We start from the raw sequence: 20977 nt of genomic DNA, 5'->3' as shown, positions 1-20977 counted from the left end.
ACCTTAGAAGTGATACTATGTATTGGTTCCAAGGCAGTAGGGTGGTAAGGGCTAGGTGATAGGGTCAGTTTGACTCAGGGAGAAAGGAGCCATGAATAAATCTCACAGAGACCCTTCTTTACCCCTACCTAGAAGTCTGTATGACTGGATTGAAGAGTGGAAGGAGAAATGTAATTTGTTAGTGAACTAAATAGGTATGGAGAGTTAAGAGATGCCTCAGAAAGAATTATTTGTGGCTCCTTTCTCCCTGGGTCAAGCTGACCCTATCAGCTAGGTAATGGGGGTTAGGAGACTTGCCCAGGGTCACATAGCTAGGAAATATCTGAGGTGAGATTTGAACCCATGTCCACTGCAAACTTTTTTTTTTAACCCTTACCTTCCACCTTAGAATCAATATTATGTTTTGGTACCAAGGTGGAAGAGTGGTAAAGGCTAGCCAATGAGGGTTAAGTGACTTGCCCAGGGTCACACAGCTAGGAGGTGTCTAATGCCAGCCACATCTAAACCTAGGACTTCCCATCTCTAGGCTTGGCTCTCAATGCACTGAGCCACCCAGCTGCCCCCACTGCAAGGTCTTAATAAATATTTAGTTGAGTGATTGATTCTCTGTATATGAAGGTATGGCTAGAGACAGGTAGAAAAGGCAGGGTGATGGAGAAGAGTTGGAGAGAAGGGAAACCAGAACTCCTGTGGGAGAGGAGGGAGCAGTGAGCTTCCCGAACCTCCCTCCCCCTTGAGGAAGGGAAGAAGACATCTCCTCTAAGCCTCACTTCCCCCTCTCATCACCAGAGGGTCTCTGCTCTCCCCCTCCTGCCCAGCCCCCAAGAAGAAGACGGGAGAACAGGTCAGGAGGGGGAGGTGTACTCCCTCCCCTTCTCCGCTCCCCTTGAACAGTGTCCAGTTGGCCCTTCCCCACGGTCCACCTACCTCTCTCCTGGCCCCCCCTCCTCCCAGGCAGTCCCAAATCGGGTGGGCTTTGGCTTCACTAGTGACTTTAGTGTGCCAGGCTCGGCCTGGAAGGTCACCTCCTTCATCACGAATTCTATTTGCATCCGGAATCGCATGTACATGAAAAATGTGTCCGCGTGCGGCCCCGACTGCAGACGCAGATGAAATTCTGTGCGGCGCCTGATGCGCGGTAACCTTTGCAGATGGCGCCGCTATTGCTGAGAAATGGATTGCTTAATAAAGCGTATCATCCGACATATTTGCCGCTTGGCCAGCCAAACAGAAGTTGTTTTTTGCACAAATTTCCTTGTCAAATTTGTCAATGTTCATGTCATTTCTGCTTTAGGTCACAGAGCAAGGTGCAAATTCCTGGCGTCTTCACTGGCTGCAGCCAATTTCGGCGATTTCTGCGGTGATGGGGATTCTCCAAGGAGCTGCGCGCCCGCCTTCCCTCTTCAGAGCACGAGAGAGGGCGCTGAGCATCTCCTCCAGGAAGCCCACAGGCCTGGAGGAGACCTTGGTGGAGGGAGAGGGAGGGACGAGAAGCTTATTCCCATTTTACCTCCACAGATGTTTTCCCCCAGGGGAGACATTTAGGACTGGAGGAGGGGCAGTCTCCTCCCACCTTCAGGAATGAAGTTGCAGCTGTTTCCTAAAGGGAAACCCGGATCTAGGGTTCCCCTTCCCCCCATGCCCCCTAGGGAAGTCAGCTTCTCTTATCCCCTGGGCCTCATTGGAAGCTCCTTCCCCTTTTTTCTCCAGGACCCTTTGGAGATCCCTAGGAGAAACGAGAGGGAGCCTTCCCCTAGGCCCTGCTAGTCTTTAGACACACCTTTTTTTGCCTATCTGTGAAGTGGAGACAGTGGAAGGGCCCTGAGAAAGATTCAATCTCTTCTGCTCCCCCTCCTTCCCTTTGCACCAAAGGCCAGGGTTCCAAACCGAAGATGGAGGAGGCAGCCAGGCAGGAATCATCTCCTCATAAAAGCAATGAACGACTCCTGCCCCCTCCACACTTATTTTAGGCAGGAAGTGGGGGGGGGAGGGGACCTCCCAGGAGCACTAGCTGGAAATCCCACCAACACAGTGTAAGTCCCGAGGCCAAGCCCCGAGGATTGTCATGGATCCTCCTCAGTCCAGTTGGGAAGCTTGGGGGATGGGAGGTGGACCAATGAGGAGGAGACCGGGAGATGGAGAGGAATTGACCACAAATCTGGTAGAGCAGTTACTGCTGCCCCTGGGGGGGGCAGGGGTGTGGGGGACACATAGATAAATGGATTTGGGCAGGTTGCTGTTATAAGGGCAAGTTTTTGGAGGACACTTTCTGGAGTGACTAGAGAGGGGAACTAAGTATATGAGCATAGACAAAAGTGGGAGGCAGGTGTGTGTGTAGTATGGGAAAGTAAGTGCTTGGGAGCCTCGGTGAATAGGGACGGGAGTGGAGCAAGGAAGGACCAGAGTGCATGGGGACAGGAATAAGGGGGCAGATGTCCCAGACAAGTATATCCCGCCCCCCCTTATCCCAGTCCCTTTGGGAGGATAGTGGACGTGGAGCTACCAGGCGATGCAGTGGGCAGTGCAGGGGAGGACGTTAAGGAGTTGGAGCAGGCAGGGCAATATTCCGCCAGGTAGAGGCAAGTGGGGATGGAGAAAGGAGAGGCAGGTAAAACTGGTGTGTGTGGGAGTGGGGAACCATTAATAGGAGGGGGCGCCTCTACTACGTGGGGAGGGGGGGGTACTGTCAGATTATTAATGGCCGCGCGTTGACTCAATTACATCCAGCCTGCTTTTGTTGGCAGGCCTCCGCAATTATGCATCTCATTACGGGCGGCCGCCCAAATGCATCCTGGGAGGAGACCAGAACTCCAAATTAACTTTCTTGGCGCTGAGGGGGCTGGTTGGCCAAAGCGGCTTGCGCTGCAGCCAATCAGGGTGGGCTCCAAGAGGGAGGGGTCACAGGAAGGGCGCTGTGAGTGAAGCCGGGCAGTGTGCAAGAGTGTGAGTTGGTGATGGTGGTATGTACCTTCCTGACTGTACCTGAATTGATTAGTGGGCCACGATGGCTAAGCCCTCTTTCCACCGAACCTCTCCACCTCAATCAGAGTAGAAGGTCCAGAGGTCCCAGATTCACGTGTCAGGTTTTTAGGGGTGGCAGGAGATCCCGCCCAGGACCTGCAGTCGCTGAGGTATTTGGTGACTTCAAAGAGACTGTCCTCTGTCTTCCTGTCCAATATATGGGATATGGAGAGGCTTGGATGCCCAGGGCATGGGCACAAAATGCTTGCAGTTGCAATCACGTCTGCACTCACACTGTATCCCAGATGAGCACTTTCAAGGCCATGCACAAAGGGGTGAGTGCAAAATCTGAGAAAATGGAAAATTCATCTTTTAATGTTTTCATCCAGGTTTCCTTCTTTGCAGTCTCTGAAGAAAAGATTACCTTTATAAGAATATGAGCCATTCCCCAATTGATAAATGGTCAAAAGATAAAGAGACAGATTTTTTGGATGAAGAAATTAAAGCCATATATAGTCATATGAAAAAATGCTCTTAATCATTAGAAAAATGTCAAAACAACTCAGAGATATCCTTTCACACCTATCAGATTGACTAAAATAATAACAGGTAAAATGACAAATGATGAGAGGGCCCAGCGCAAATGGGGACAATTAATACACTGCTGGTAGAATTGTGAACTGATCCAGCCATTTTAGAGAACAATCTGGAATTATGCCCAGAATTATAAAACTGTATCTACCCTTAGACTCAGCAATACGTGCTGGGTCTGTTTCCCAGGTAGATCAGGAAAAAGGGAAAAGAACCTCTATAGTCTAAAATATTTATAGCAATTCTCTGTGGTTGCAAAGAATTGGCAACTGAGAGAACTGAGAGAACGCCCATAAATTGGGAAGTGGCTGAACAAGTTGTGGCATATGATTGGGATGGAATACTAAATTGCACAGTAAGGAACAATAAACAGGTTAATTAAAAAGAAACAAATAAAACCATAGAAAGGGGCACCTAGGTGGCTCCGTAGATTGAGAGCCAGACCTAGAGTAGGAAGGAAATGGGTTCAAATCTGACCTGACACTTCCTAGCTGTGTGACCCTGGGCAAGTCACTTAATCCCAATTGCCTAGCGCTTACCTCTCTTCTGCTTTGGAACCCATACTTAAGATCAACTCTAAGACAGAACATAAAGATTTATAATTTTATTTTAAACATGGAAAGAGAACCTGAAACATGAAATTATGAAAAGTAAAACAAGTAGAACCAAGAAAATATTAAATACAGCTCCAGAATTAATGTTTGAAAAATAACTTGTGAATGTCCACCTCCAGAGAAAGAATGATAAATAGAAACACGAAAGACATAGTTTATATGTATGTATATTTTTTTGCCAAATGATGCCTTCTCTAGGGTGAAAAGGGGAGGGAGATATCTGGGAATTTTCATGTAACCAACAAACAAGCTAAAAAAAAAGAAAAAAAGATTACCACCTTCCTTGTCAACATTAACCCCAGTACCCACATCCTGGACCCATTCTTTCCTTTATCTCCATTACCTTGCTTACCAATTATCCCCTTTCATATATCTCCAATTTCCCTTTCTACTGGCTCTTCCTCTCAGTCTAAAAAATATGCTTAAATCTCTGCAATGCCACTTTATCTTCCCTAAAAGTTAATTTCCTTGACCCTGCTATGGCTTTACCTCTCCCTCCCCTGTAATGATTAACCTGCCTTACCATCCTTTCATTCCTCAGTTCCTTGGAATCTACTTTCTGTAACCACTAATCTACTAGAACCTTTAGTTCCCAAAATGTAGGCCTTATTTTCAGCTTTGTCCTCTTCGTTCTCCCTTTTTATCACCACACTCTCTTTTCTTGATACCATCATTTCCTTGTATTATGCATTACTGGCTACTCTTTTATCAATATCTTCTATTTCCATGGCATCGATTATGACTTCCAGCATTGACTATTCCAATCTTTTGTCATTTCCCCCCAATTCTTTGAAAAGTCTTTGATTTCTCTTTTCTTTGCCACTCACATCTTATCAGTCACCAAATGTATTTATTTTTGGTTCCTTTCCTTTCTCTTTTATTGCCACTACTCCAATTCATACTCTCCTCTATTCTTATATTGACTGTTGTAATAATCTTCTAAACTTGCTTTTCTCTACCTCCTTTCTACCTTTATTTTCCCTCTCTCTTTGATTGTAGACTCTTTGCAAGCAGGGCCTATGTCCTCTCTTCTTCACTGCACTTGAGTAAGTTGTTTTATATATAGTGGAAATGTAATAATTTTTTAAAAATTGAATTGGGTTGAATTTAACATCTCCATCATTAAACTTCTTCATGGAACATTCTTACTGTGGGTTATGAGATTTGGTCAGTGTATCTCTGTGTCTAGGCAGCTTCCTTAGTTCCATCATTCTTATAAATGACTTCATTAAGCTGTCAATCAAAAGCCCTCGATTCACTCTCCCTTTTCTCTGTCCTCCAACAGCCTGTATCCATGCATGTGTGAAATACTGGAAAGAACTTGGAATAAAAAACCTGGGATTGAGAACTGACTGACACTTTCTAGCTGTGTAACTTTGGACAAATTATGGGACCATATATTAAAAGCTAGAAGTGACCTTGGAGAGCATCTTATCCATTCAAAGATGAGGAGACTGAGTCCCAGAGTTTTGAAAGTCACAAAGCAACCAGAATTCAAACCTAGTTCTTTGGACTAGAAATCCAGTAGACTCAAATTATTTAAATTCTCTGAGCCTTCATTTTCTCAATTGTAAAACAGAGATAATAGCACTTGTATCAATTACTTTCTAGTGACCTTATAAGGGAAAGTGTTTTACCAATGGTAAAGTGATGTATATAGACACGATGATAATTTTTTATTGTTATTGTCTGGGTGCATTGAATTGAAAATGTGTGGGTGCACAGTAATTCTGCAGCCATACTTAGTATTCTCCCCTTTTCACTTTCTTGGGTTCTCAAGTTACTCTAGTTTCTATTTGGGACACCTGACACCCCAGATCCCCAATACATTACTTACACATGCTCACATTTACCCACAGAGCCAAAGATCCAGTCACATACTCAGACTCAGACAGAATTTAGAGATCCTTTAGGCTAATCTCATTTTACAGGTGAGAAAACAGACCCAGAGAAGGGAAATCTCATGACAGAGTCTAATATAATTGCAACCTAGGTCTTCTGGCCACTAGGCTAGTGTTCTTTCCTGCCTGCCACATACAATTTGATTCATTCCAACCAGCATCTATTAGACATCTATTGTGGGCCAAGCACCATACTAAACAATGGAAACAAAAACCTAAGTGAAAACTGGTCTCTGTCCTCAAGGAACTTACCTTCTTCTAGGAAATCTAACTAAATTGGGCAGTAAATATAGGTAATTTGAGGAGACAGAGAACATTAACAAGGAGGGAAGACCAGACAAAGCATCTAGTAGGATCTGGAAACTGGGTTGTACCTTAAAGGAAACAAAAGAATTCTAAAAAGGGGAACTGAGGAGAGAGTACAGCTCATACATAAGGGCAAAGCTTATATAAAAGCTCCCAGGCAGGCCTTTGTGGGCAAGTTTCCCCCCTCTATTAGACTGTAGACTTTTTGGAAGCAGGTTCTGTATCATATCCACCTTTGTATGTGCTGCAGTATTTAGCATGGTTCTTATTTTTTAAAGCCCTTACCTTCTCTTCGAATTGTTACTAAATATCAGTTCTAAAGCAAAAGAGTGGTAAGTGCTAGGCAATTGGGGGTCAAGTGACTTGCCTAGGGTCACACAGCTAGGAAGTGTCTGAGGTCATATTTGAATCTAGGACCTCCTGCCTCCAGGCCTGATTGGCTATCCACTGAGCCACCCAGCTGTCCCAGATTTTTTTGGTATATGGTAGAAATGTAATCATTAAAAAAAAATGAATTAGGTTGAACTTAACACATCTGTCATTAAACTTTTGATGTTGGGGACAGCTGGTAAACCAGCTTGGCTGAAAGTAGAGTGCATGAAAGGGATTAACTCAGAATAAATCTTCAAGGGTAGGCTGATTGGATTCTGAAAGGCTTTGAATGCCAAATTGGGCAGTTTATATTTAATCCTAGAGGTAGAAGCAAGCCATTGAATGACATGATCAAACCTGTGCTTTAGAAATATCACAATGGCGGCTATGTAGAGTTTTGTATTGAAAAAGGGAGAGACAACATACGTGAAGACCGATTAGGAGAAAGTTGACGAAGATATCTACACCAGAGGTCATGAGAGCTTGAAGAGAGTAGTAGCTGTATGAGTAGAGAAAAAGGGAGAGATTTGAGACATGTTAAATTTGAAGTCATTTAATATAATACCATTCATACTCACGTACAATACACAAACACACATCTTCAGTAGATGGTTCCCCGGATTTGATGTCAGAACACAAAGACTCAAGCTCTATCTGTTATTTACTGTCTGATTCAAGTCATTCACCTCTCTGGCCTCAGTTGTTTTCTTTTGTTTTTAATATGTAAAATGAAGAAGTTTGATTAGATGATCTAGAAAAAGCTGTCCACACTGGTTGTCTCCACTTTTTTGCCAGTCACTTACCTCTCAACCCTTTCGATCTGACTTCCAAAGTCATTCTTCAACTGAGACAGCTCTCTTCAAAGTAACCAGAGATCTCTTAATCATCAGATCCAATGCCCCTTTTGTCAGACCTCATCCTTCTTTTGCCTTCTGCTATTGGCCTTTGATACTGCTGACCATCTCTTTCCAGGATACTCTTCCCTAGGGTATTTTGTGCTATTTCATTCTCCTGATTCTCATGTCCCTTATTGGACCATCATGCTCCAAATGAGAGTGCTGTATATAATAGAATTCCATCCTCTCTTTTTCTGTCTCTGTCTCTGAGACTCTCATGAACTCCTCAATCACCATAGCTTCAGTAATAATTTCTATGCAGATTACTCCCAGATCTATGTATCCAGGTCTAGACTTGCCTGAGCTCCAATCTAAATATCAGCTGTCTAATAGGCATTTCTAATTGGATTGTCCATTCATAGGTATAACAAACTCCACATATCTAAAACAGAACTTTTCTCAAAAACAAAAACAAAAACCCACTTCTCTTTCTAATTTCCATATTTCTTTTTTTTTTAAACCCTTACCTTCCATCTTGGAGTCAATACTGTGTATTGGCTCCAAGGCAGAAGGGTGGTAAGGGCTAGGCAATTGGGGGTCAAGTGACTTGCCCAGGGTCACACAGCTGGGAAGTGTCTGAAGCCAGATTTGAACCTAGGACCTCCCGCCTCTAGGCCTGACTCTCAATCCACTGAGCTACCCAGCTGCCCCCTCCATATTTCTTTTGAAGGGAACCATCATCCTTCCAGTCCCAGATTCATACTTTTGGACTCAAACTTATTTCTTTTCTCTCACTTGACCCTCATATGTTACCATCAAGTTTTGTTCTAGGCTTCACAACATCTCTCAAATCTTCTTCTCTTCACCCAAATAGTCACTGTCCTCATTACCTCTAATTCAGGCCCTCATCACTTCTATCCTAGACTGTTACGAATTAATCCAAATATGTCTTCCTAACTCCAGTATTTCCCCTCTCTAATCCATCCTCCACACAGATGCCAAATTGATATTTCTAAATGGATGATCTAACCATGTCATTTCCCATTCAAGAAACTCCAATGTCTCCTTTTTGCCCAAAGAGAAAATAAAAACTCCATTTGGCATTTCAAACCTCTCACAGTCTGATTCCAGCCCACTTTCCCAGGTTTATTGCACATTACTTCCCTTTCTACGACCTACTTTCCAGCCATTCACAGTAGGCCAGAAGACTTTCCTGCCTTCTCCGTGTCTTTGAACATGTATGTTTCCCAGACTTGGAATGCCTCCCTCCTCAATTCCAACTCTTAGAATCTGACGTTCTTCTTGGTTCATCTCTAATACCCCTCCTACAAGAGGATCCCCACCCTTCCTCACCAAGTATTTATTTTGTATATATCTTGTTTGTACTTATCTGTGTTCATATTATACCCTCCCAATAGAATGTAAGTCCCTTAAGACAGGGTCTTTCATTTTTGTCTTTGGGTACCTTGGGCCAAGCATTGTGCCCATCACACAGTAGGTATTTGATAAATGCTTGCCCAGTGAATGAGTGATCTCAAGGACCATTCCAGCTCTCAATTCCATGAGCTCATGATTCTATTGGCCAAGCCCCCCAATGCCAAGGAGCCCTGCCTAGGAAGACCATAGATAGATGCATGCCCTGAGCACACAAAGGTATAAAGAAAGACATATACTCCACAGGTAGGCCCCCAGATGACCAATGCCCTCTGACCCTCACACACCTAACTCTTGTGGCCTGTCTGACCCTCTCATAGGGGTGGAGGGTTGGGGGTGGGGTGGAGTGTCTGTCTGCCCTGCTTTGGAACACGTGTGGTTCTTTATTGTGCGTTAATGAAACACTGTTTATTCTGGGCTTTTAATTCTTTCCATCTATTATGTTTAGACAACTCATTAACGATCATTTGTTATCATTAGACTTCAATTTTAAGCTCTTTTTCTCAGGGGAGTCAATGTGCAGCTTTTACACATATTTGCATCATAAACAGTTTGGAAACCTCTTGGTCCCACCCCTGCCCTTGTCCCTCCCTCTGCTTCAGTCCCTGCCCCTCCACCTGCCCCTGAGTCAGCCCCCCCTTCCTACTCTTTCTCTATTCCTGCCCTTTCCTCGTTCTCAAACCACCACTTTCCCTCTCCCTATCTCTATCCCTGCCCCTTTTAACTGATCCCTGAAGTAGGAGAGTCAGGTTGCCAGGATGTGGAGGTAAGGGCTTGTAGGGCTAATCCAGTCCTAAGGAGCAATAAAGATATCAGCTCTCTCCCTTCCTCATTTTCCTACTATTCCAGGATCCCAAGATATTCCTAATATCTCCTTTGCCAGAGACAGAGCAAGAATATGCTCATTCAAGGCCACCTAGCTGCAGTGAGATTATTGTTCTCCTTGTTACTTCCCCGAAGACAGAGATCCCACGCAAACCCAAAGGACCCCTCTTGGCTGTCCAATCCATAGCTGCTCCCCCTACCCAAACGTTTAAACACACAAATATCTACTCAAAAATGTCCAGCTGCCTCCAAAGAGGAAAAAAACTAAAAACCAAGCTCTATCTTTAAAGTAATCTCCCTTTGGGATTGGGGTCTCCAAGCTCTCCAAAAAAATCCTAGGCTCTGGTGCTGAACCATGCCCAGAATAGTCCCTCCACCATCCCTGAAAGGAGCCCTGGTGTATGGTCAAACACTCCAGTTAAGAAGAAATAGCATTGCATTCGGAGCGGAGTCTTCTGCACCCTACCTAAGGCTCTCCTCCCAAAAGCTTCCCTATCTGTGGTGAGACATCCAGGTGGCTCCATCAGCATCACTGTGATGGCTGGTACCACCTCTGGCCTCCAGGAGGCTCCTTGCAGTAATCCTGCATGCCACCCAAACCCCTTCTGAATGTGTCCCACCTTCCACCCCTTAGGGCTACAGAGGAAGGAAACCCTTTCCCCCTGGTTCACCCTAGATACAAAGTAGGTTTTCCAAAAGAAGTTTTGCTAAGGAACTGGCCAAATAAAAAACAAAAACACAAAAATCGCACCCCAAGATCATGTTAATCCTGCCATTTAAATCTAATTTGACAAAGGAGTGAGGCCTGGGGAGGGAGTCTGTGTCCAGTTCTCATTCCTTTTGCAGCTCTCTCTGCCTTAATAGATGGTCTTTGTTAGTTGTTACAATTGAAAAAAAAATAAGTCATTACCTAATGGTCAGCCTTCTGATGGTAAACCATTTCTGAATTTAGCTGGGCTAGTTTTTGGATGACAGATATATATATAAACCACTGATGAGCATGCACTCGGAGACTTTCTGGATTGGTGAGTGTTTTTATACCACCATGTGTAGTAGAATCGTTAGAGATGTTATCAGAGGACAGAAAAAAAAATCTTTGGACAATACGAGTAACCACACAGTTGTTCAGCTTGAGTGATTCTCAAGCAGAAAAAGGATCTCATGACATTATTGGACAGCTTTTAAAAAATTCTTCCTTACAATGAACCAAAATCTCTCTCTCCTTATTTTCCACCCACTGGTCCTAGCTGCTCTCTCTGGGGACATGAAGAATGGCCCCATTCTGCTCTCTTCATCCTGGTCAGCCTGTCTTCATCACTCACAGTCCCATCCTCTAGCTACAACTCACCATGGCAACCTTTGACCAGCTTCCCCCACAGCTGGGACTCATCCACTGATCCCAACACAACTGCCTGCATGGGGAGGGCGAAAGATGGGAGAGAAGAGTGTTGGCCATCCCCTTGGGCCTCTCAGTCCCTTATATCAAACTCTAAGGGTAGCGTTCCCCTACTTCTCAGCTCATCTCCCCATGGGTAATCCAGGCACCTTGGGTCTGGGGAGCATCTTGAGATCCTCATGCTCTTGACACTCTTCCCCTCTCTTGGACCAAGGGCATCTCTCCCTTAAGACTCTGAGCCCCAGTCTTGGAATCTCTCTTCTCACCATTCCTTAATTCAGACCCAAAGTACCTCAGCTCTTTATTGTCTTATTCCTTTAGTCACCAAGTCCCCTCGAACCTTGTGACTCCTTTAAGTCCTTAGCTCCTCAGCTTCCTCAGTCCCTCTCTCCCCTAAGCCCTCAGCTCTTCTAATCCCTTTAGTGCTTTCAGCCTTACAGTCCCTGAGAGTCTCAGACCCCCTTATTCTCCTCAAATCCCTCAACCGTTTATTGCCTCACTCCTTCATCCCTTAAGTGCTCTCAGCTCTCTACTCCATCATTTCTTCAGTCCCTGTCTCTCAAGCCCTAGTTCTCTCAGACTCTCACTCTTCCTGTCCTTCTGCCTCCTATTTCCTTCAGTCCTCTTAAGTATAAGGGAGCTAAGAGCTTTGCTTCCTTTGGGAAGTGGTCCAGAATTTTGAGGAGGCTGGGGAGAGAGGGAAGAGGTGATTTGCTCAGGTCACATCTTTGTTGGAGAGAGTGACTAAGGACCTACCCTGCCAGCCTCCCCCTTCTCCCCTCCCCTCTCTCTCCTGGCTTCTCCCCCCATCTCTGGCCCCCCTCTTTCCTGCCCCTGAAGAATCCACCCCTTCCCTCCCCCCTCAGACCCAGGGCTGGAGGGTCCAGGCCGCTCCCTAATGTAAGGTTATTGTAATTGATACGAAGGTAATTGATAATGTGTTACGGTGAATAATGTCTTCAATTTTCTGCTAAATCCCATTTTTGTAGCCATCTGGGCTCCTCCAACTGCCCCCCTGGGACGCCGGGTAATAGAGAGTAATTATTCTCAAGTCATTTACTTTTTCAAAGTGTTTAGTGCTTATCTGTTTTACAATTAAAATGGAAACGACCCTGATTCACTTCCTTCCTTTTTTATTTAAATAGCACAGCCCCCCCCCAGACACAGTCACACACAGACACACTGTCACCCCCCTCACACACACACAGTCACACACAGCCTGCCCCCCCAGTCACACACAGAGGAGACACAGGGTCATTCACATGGGCAGAGTCCCCTTAGCCCCCCACAATTGTCACACGAAAAAACAACACCCCCCATGCTTCTTGCCATCACATAGTCCCACCTCCCCTCCCCCAGTCACACACAGCCCCAACCATATCCATTCTCACTGTTCTACACCCTCCCCCCTGTCACACACATACACAGTAACCCCAAAATTCAGTTACACTGCACCCACACAGTCACACAACACCCACACACATACTTACAGTCACACAACTCTCTCAGTCATGTCAAAAAGGCATACACAATCAAATCCACACAGGCTCTCCAGGATGTTTATACAGCTCCCACTTAGAGTCAGGTCTAGATGTGTCGTCACACACACACACACACACACCATTTTCACCACCACCATCCCCAGCATAAAAAAACTACCTTACTCCAACAGTCCACACACATCATTACAAGGTCATAAATGTTCCCCTAAACACAAAAACATACACATACACACAACTGCTCCCAAACCGAGAACCAGTAGTTTCACAGCCACACATCTCCCATATTCAGATGCAGTCCCTCAATGTTAAACCAAATAGCCACTCCTACCACAGTCACACATAGACACAATCAGACAACTTCTATATATGTAATTAATCCCTTCCACAGTCATACAGTTAGTTCCCCTACCCTCACCTCAGGTTCTTTATTGTGGTTGTTATTATTATTATTTTATTTAACCCTTACCTTTTGTCTTAATATCAATTCTAAGACAGAGGAGTGGCAAGGGTAAGGTAATGGGGTTAAGTGACTTGCTCAGGGTCACACAGCTAGGAAGTGTCAGAGGTCAGATTTGAACCCAGCTTCTCCTGACTCCATACCTGGCTCTCTATCCAGCGTGCTACCTAGCTGGCACCCAAATATCCCCACCCCAGGACACAGTCTCATACAGGTTACCCTTCAGCATACACATTTAGATAATCCCCACAGTTATCTCAGTTCTGCACAATAATAAACAGGTATACCATCAGTCACGCAGACCCACAGTTACCGCACCCCTCCAAGTTTTGTAAAGTGAATGCCCCATACAAACCTACTGATTTTTCAGGAAATTCTCCTTATATACAGTCACAATTAGAAATAAGCTACTTTCTACATAGTCATAGACACCTGCAGTCCCACCTCCCCTCTCCCTATTCCCACAGTCCCACATACACTCATCACAATCATGCAGGCATAGAAAAATATTGTCAACGTTACATATAGCACCTCAAAGTCATAGTGGCAGACCCATTCATTCCCATGTCTATGGTGATCTTCTCTTCACCTAGTCTATATACTCATCACTCTGCTCTTAAGGAGGGAGCCTTTTAGGGAATGGATCCCCAGCTTGGAGACTGTGTCTGAACATGGCTTTTCCTGAGTTCCAATACCCCGCAAACGTGCAAAACAAAAGTGGTAGAATTAGAGCAGGTATTAAAGACTGGGAATGTTTGTACGGGTGTTGGGGTGATTGATGTGTGTTTTCACAAGCGTATGTGCCTATGATCTCGTACCCAGATGGTTGTTTGCTCCGCATCGTGGTCAAGAGTGTGAGCCTACCTTCCTCATGGAAACCCTTTACTGCAAGTGTGAGCCAGTTCCGTCCCTTCCTTGCTTTGCCTGGTCTCAAAGGGTAGGGGGAAGAGATGGGGAGGAACTAGAGAGAGGAGAGAATCCCAATGGTGACCAAACCCTGAGGCCCTTTAGGGGCTGGGACAGAAGAAGAGAAGGACAAACAGGGAACAACCACTACCCCCCAGACACTGTTCTGGGTGTGCATGAATGTGTGCCTGTGCCTGTGCCTTACCCAACCTTCTAAAAACCCCAGTGCTCCTGTATGTGAGTCTCTGAGCTCATCAAATGTACATTATATCACCCCGGTGGATGTCCCAGGGAGCCCTTCCTTTCAGGCCACTGATCACTGATGCACACACAACCTTGGTCTGCAGCTGCAATCTCCTCCTCATTGACACCTCCCAGATCATAGGATTTAGAGCTGAGTTTGACCTTAATGACTCAATTCCTCTTTTTTGCAGATGAAGGAATTGAAGCCCAGAGAGTCATCACACAACTGTGAAGTAAGTAGAAGGCTTGGAATTTGTTCTCAGTCCCTGTTATTCTAAGTAAGTCCCACTACCCAAAATGCTGCTCTCCCTAGATCCTCCTCATCAACCCCCTAACTGAGTCCCTTCACTGATGCTCCCATCAGTGGTTGTCATTTGGAAGCCTTTGTCATTTCTCACTGAGCGCTTCTACTGCTCACCCCTCACTAGCCCTTTCTTATCCACCTTTCTTAATGACTTTCTTCTCCAAATCATCTCTCTTCATCCTCCTCAGTGACTTCTTCAGTCCTTGGTTCTGACTGAGGCTGCATCTGTTGCTGAGGCCCATCAAACTATAGAGGACAAAGTAACTATTATTTTTAAAGCCTTACTTTCTGCCTTAGAATCAATACTATGTACTGGTTCCAAGGCAGAAGAGCAACAAGGGCTAGGCAATGGGGTTTAAGTGATTTGCCCAGGATTACCTAGCTAGGAAGTGTTTGAGGTCGGATTTGAACCCAGGACCTCCCATCTCTAGACCTGGCTCTCAATCCACTGAGCCGTGTACACATCTGCTCCCTACACAGTAACCTTATTAACTGATCAAAAAGCTCCCTTGCAGAATTGCCCTGCCCCATGCAAAGCTGTCATGATCTGCCCCTCATGTGCATACATATCGTTGTTGTTCAGTCATTCTTTCAGTTGTGTCTGACTCTAACCTCATTTGGAATGTTTTACTGGCAAAGATAGTGGAGTGATTTGCCATTTCCTTCTCCAATATACATACATACTTAAATACATACATGCACACACCCACATATACTCAATCCAAGAAAAGTCAGTTTCCTTGAATTTCTGACAGCACAGACAAATTATCCATATTCACCATAGAAGCTCTTCATTCTAGTGTCCCATCATAAGCCCACTCGAGGTGAATCATAAAAAGCAGGGAGTTGGGACAGAGAAGGAGAACAAATGCTGGTCTGATACCCAATTATATTGGATGGAGAAACTGAGGTACCAGAACAAGGATAAACTTGGGGTCTCCACTCAGTCCCCAATACCATCTGTCCTGCCTCCCTACTATTAGTCCATCCCCATTTCATCTTACTCCAGGGACCTTAGCCTCGGAATAGGAGCTCTCTTGTGCCCTGCTGAAAAGTCTATTCTGTGGGTCCCGACAGGCTCTGGAAAGGAAGATTCAAGTCACTGAGTTGAAATACTGCCTTCCACCACCCCCCACCCCAAGGGAGATTTTTTTTTTCTGATCAGGGATAGATTATTAAAGCACCTGCTTATTCCTGATCTCCCCCATTTCTCATTGAGTCTTTCTCTTTTTCTCCGACTTTCACTGCCTCTGTCTCTTTGTGTCTGTGTCTAGGGTACTGTATCTGCTGCTTATATTGTTTCTTTCTCTCCCTCCCAGCTCTCCGCCCCCGCTTTCAGTCTCTGTTTCCCCAGGACTAAGGGTAACTCCAAATCCACTGTACTCACACCGTCTCTCTGTCTCAGAGTCCTCAGCTCTCACAGCATCTCTCTGCAGACTAAACACGTGATTCCTGGCCGGTAATGGTTTGATGCTCCTGCGGTGGTCTGGGTCGCCCTCAGGGACATTTCAGACCCAGGCTGTTTCTAGAGAATCCTCGGGAGGGAAATGCGGTGAAAATGCGTAGAAGATTTAAGCAAATGACTGTGTCAGCTTCTATTTATTCCTGACGAGACCGCCCGGGGCAAGGCTGTAAGAGAGAGACACAGAGAAATGGTGAGAGAAACAGAGATCCAGAGAGACTGAGACTTGGCCTACTCCTTAAATCCTCCTGAGATTGCCATTGGCATAACTTTTGGACACACACTCACACCCACAGATGAGGAGATAGAGTGACAGAGAGGTAAAGTATCCATCTGTTTCTGTTTCTCTGTCTCTCTCAGTTAGTTTCTCTTTCTCTGTCTCTGTCTCTGTCTGTCTGTCCATCACACACACACACACACACACACACAAAGAACCAGTGACTAAGTCCCTTTGGACACTTGTGGATTACCCACCTAAATGGTAAGCAATTCTGCAAGGATGCTGAGACATAAGAATGGGTTCAGACCCCAAGAGACTTACACAGGAAACAATCCAAGTGTTGGGGCCCCTTCAATAAGTGAGAGAGACACACAGAGACAGCAACTGAGATGGAGGAGAGAGGAGAGAAGTGGAGAAGAAAAGGAAAAGGAAGAAGATGGAGAGAAGGGATGAGGATAATAAGAAAAAGGAAAGGAGTGGGGAGGGTGGTAAGAAAGAGAGAGGAAAGGAAAAAGTTTCCTTTTTCTGGGCAGCTAATAGCAAAATTCCTAAATGGGCAGATTGTTTTGACTACCTTCTATGTCCCTTTCTGCCCTTCTCTCCCATTTCCAGTTTCCCTCTTCTCTGACCTCACTCCCAGTATCCTCAGGGTACCTTAAACCTTCACTATCACTCCCAAAGGGTGCCAAGGCTTTTCTTCCACTTCTAAAACCTCTGTATTCTATCAGGACAGCTGATCTCAGCTAGTGCCAGAAGGAAGGAATCTGATTAAATTAATCCTAACTACAGTATGGGTGGTTGGTATCATCTTTTTTAAGTTTTCCAGAGGCATCTAAATTTTTCCAGAGAAAGAGACTGTGAGCCCCACAAAACCTTAACAAAGAGAAGGAAAAACATTGTGTGGAAGATATTTTGGTCAAGGGCTACCTTGAAAGTCAGGCCAGCTTTGCCTGAGAATATGCCCTATCACCTTGCCTATGCCTCTCAGGTTTTCCCATTTTCTTCCCATCTCCATTAAAAAAAACAAAGCAAAACCCTTACTTTCCATCTTAGAATCAACACAGAGTATTGGTTCCAAGGCAGAAGAGCAGTAAGTGTTAGACAGGAAATGGAGATTAAGTAACTTGCCCAGGGTCACACAGTTTAGGAAATATCTGAGACTAGATTTGAACCCTGGAACCTTCTATCTCTAGGCCTGACTCAGTTACCTATCTGTCCCCCCTCTCCCAATCTCCATTCATAAACCCAGAGAGTCTTTCAAATATTTTCTCCCTGGTTTTCCTGGAAGCTTCTTAGAAGCTGTCAGGATCTTAAGGAGGAGGAAGTAGAAAGAAGGTCATTTCCTATAGGAGTGATGAGCAAGATGGGCTTTTGTCATTTCAATGCTGCCAGTGTCCAGACTTCAGCTATGATGTCTCCTTCTAATACTTTCTGTGTGAGGCCTTCCAATAGAATAACATGTGCAAGAATTTTGCAAATGCTACTGTTATTTATTATAATCTTTAGCTACTCCTATAAAAAAGTAGCTTCTCTAGTGTTTCCAAACATGTAGGCATAACATTGTATCTATATGAATTATATAATTATATTGCTGTGTTTATGTATTTATGTATGTGTGAATGTGTCACTGTGTAATTGTGATATAACTATGTGTAAGTCTATATGTATGCATGTGTGAGTGATTATATAGTTCTCTTTGAATAGTCCTGTGTATTTCTCTTGTACAATTGTGATTTTGCATATGGTTAAATGTATCTACACTTTGCAATGATTGTGAGTATATATACATATATATATTTGTGACTGTCAGAACATATGATTTTGCATATATCTTCCATATAAATACTAAGTCAAACCTAAAATGGAAGCCCCCTCTCTCTAAAATGAACAATTCTCAAACCCTACTCACAAGCTCTTCTCCTCATTCTCCACCCAAGTGTCTCCCTTGCCCATGGAGTCTGTGTGAGCACTACATCGTCTCTTTATACTCTGTCAGACCCAGCAGCAGGTGAGGATTGGGACTGTTTACACTGGATCTCCCAGAGACTGAGGTGTGCCTGGGCTAAATGTGAAGAGAATCCAGAAAAGTCATTCTTCACAAACCAAAGCCAGAAGGTCTGAAATGAAGGGAATTTGTTCTGAGGGAAGAAAGAAGAGACAAAGAAGGAAAAGTTCTCCAATTTCAGACTTCTCTGGCAGTATCTTCCCTCCTCTCTCTCAGCTTCACTCATACGAACTTCTCACTCTAGGGCCATTGGCACTCTCAGGCATACCAACATCCATGCAAACAGACCCACCCAATTGTATGTTAACATACTCACAGCTGTACAGTCACAAGGAAGGCACACTTTTACCTGTATAATCACATGCTCAATCAGTCAGTTGCACAATTCACTGTCAAACATAGTCACTCAGGAGCACTTTCTCTTCCACATAGATACTCACACTTTCCCCTAGTATAGTTAATATCACTTCCTGTGGCAGAGGAGCCAGAGGCCAGGACTTGGAGAGATACAACAGGAAGGAAAGAAGGAAGGAAGGAAGGAAGGAAGGAAGGAAGGAAGGAAGGAAGGAAGGAAGGAAGGAAGGAAGGAAGGAAGGAAGGAAGAAAGGAAGAAAGAAAGAAAGAAAGAAAGAAAGAAAGAAAGAAAGAAAGAAAGAAAGCGAGAGAGAGAGAGAGAGAGAGAGAGAGAGAGAGAGAGAGAGAGAGAGAGAGAGAGAGAGAGAGAGAGAGAGAGAGAGAAAGAAAATTATTTGGTCTCTGAGGCATCTCTAGATCTATCCAGTTAATTCTGCAGCTGCCTCAAACTGGAACCTGATGGAAACTTAAGACTCATACCAACAGAGCTGGAAGAGAACTCAGAGACCACCATATGGCCCCTTGATTTTATATGAAAAAGTTGGGGTCCAGAAAGGGTAATTAATTTGTTCTAAGTGTGAAAAAAGGCCTAGAACTCAAGCCCCCTGCTTTCCAACTCTGGTCTCTTTTAAACATAGAGAACTGCACTCCAAAAGAGATTCTCCTAAGTTTTATCCTCTCCTTTGCTTAACTTTAGAACAATTCCTCTCTTTCCCCCTCAGCACCAGTCATTCATACAAAATTTATAAATATGCATATGAATGCATATACGTAGACACATGTGGACACATATATAGGTATACTTTTTGCATATTTCCAAATACTTCAAACACAGGGAATCCATGGGATAATTCTACTCTCAAATTAGCCTTGGAAGAAGGTCTGAAGGGGGGAGCCTGACTCTCTATCCACTGTGCCATCTAGTTGCCTCTACCACTGTGTTTCAAATCAACCTGTCCTTCCTACTAGAAGAGAATACAAACTATTACATAAATTCTCCCCCAATTTCACAAATATTTAGACATTACTAAACTAGAACACACATAGATTTATATATACTGTTATGCACTAGCAATCTGAGGCATATACATGCTCTGACATTTCCACAATCATAGCCAATCACACAATCAGAGAGTCCCATTCAGGGGCACATATACACTCTATCACACTCACACTCCAACAGTCACATGCATACACTTCCACAGGTACACTGTAGCTGTTAGTCATATATAATCACATATACACTGCATTGTTCACACATGATTACACATCCACACCCACAATGCACTTTAGCAGTCACACATGGTTGCAGGCACTATTACAAACCCTTTGAAACAATAACATCACAATACAACATAATAGTAATAGGTCATATTTATGTCTTTATAAAGTACTTTGCTCATGAGAACACTGTAAGATAAGTTTGTAAGTTTAAAAATATTACCTCAATTTTTCAGATTTGGACATTGAAAACCTGAGAAGTTAAATGACTTATCCAAGGTCATCATACAAGTAATGTTAGGACTAGTAGTTAAACCTGTCTTTAAATTCAATCCTGTTACCACAAACACCCATGCATATGGATAAGCACACTTATACATATAGCCACAAAATCATAGAGCACTAGAACTAGAAGAGCTCATAGATCACCTAGCACCACCTTGACATTTAAAAAATTAGGATACTAAGACCTTGTTGTTTAGTCTTTTTTAGTTGCGTCTGACTCTTTATGACCTCATTTGGGGTTTTCTTGGCACAGATACTGAAGGGGTTTGCCATTTCCTTCTCCAATTCATTTTGCAGATGAGGAACTGAGGCAAACAGGGTTAAATGACTTGCAGAGGATCACACAGCTTGTAAACATCTGAGACTGGAGTTAAACTCAGGTCTTCTTGACTTTATCCACTAAGCCACCTAGCTGCTCCACTAAGACCTAGACAGATGAAGATGACAGGGTAGAGATTCCAGAACCACTCAGAATCAGACCATCAGAAGTAAGTGATGGTAAAGCCAGTAGCCAGGAAGACATGATGGAAATTGATTTAACAGCTTCTTTGTGTTGGCCATTCAGAGAGGGGAGAGAATGAGACTTTGGCTTACAAAGAAACATGCAGATCAAGCTTGGAAAGCAGAACAACTAGTATAGTGTTATCAAGATGGATTTGGATAACACTGAGACTTGAAGGAAGAGCCCAGAGGATTCAGGGATTGAGTTTAGGGAAAAGAAGGGAATGTATATGGTGAAAAGTGAGTGTCAGGGAAGGGACAGAATCTTTGAAATTTCTATG

At 44.1% G+C, this 20977-nt stretch overlaps 1 long non-coding RNA gene across 2 annotated transcripts in view; it reads right to left on the bottom strand.

Annotated features, from left to right (window-relative positions):
• Window positions 1-4976: 4976 nt before the first annotated feature.
• The window catches only part of LOC103093333 (uncharacterized), a 38594-nt gene continuing 22593 nt past the window's right edge, over window positions 4977-20977 (bottom strand). For both annotated transcript variants that reach the window (XR_008913525.1, XR_001626793.2), the window contains 2 exons: window positions 16036-16277; window positions 4977-7244 (listed from right to left, as the gene is read on the bottom strand). This is a non-coding gene — a long non-coding RNA (uncharacterized LOC103093333). The remainder of the gene's footprint in view (window positions 7245-16035; window positions 16278-20977) is intronic.

The sequence above is a fragment of the Monodelphis domestica genome, chromosome 1, assembly GCF_027887165.1.
Source record: "Monodelphis domestica isolate mMonDom1 chromosome 1, mMonDom1.pri, whole genome shotgun sequence".
Taxonomy (NCBI): Eukaryota; Metazoa; Chordata; class Mammalia; order Didelphimorphia; family Didelphidae; genus Monodelphis; species Monodelphis domestica.
This window is presented reverse-complemented; position numbering and strand designations above follow the sequence as displayed.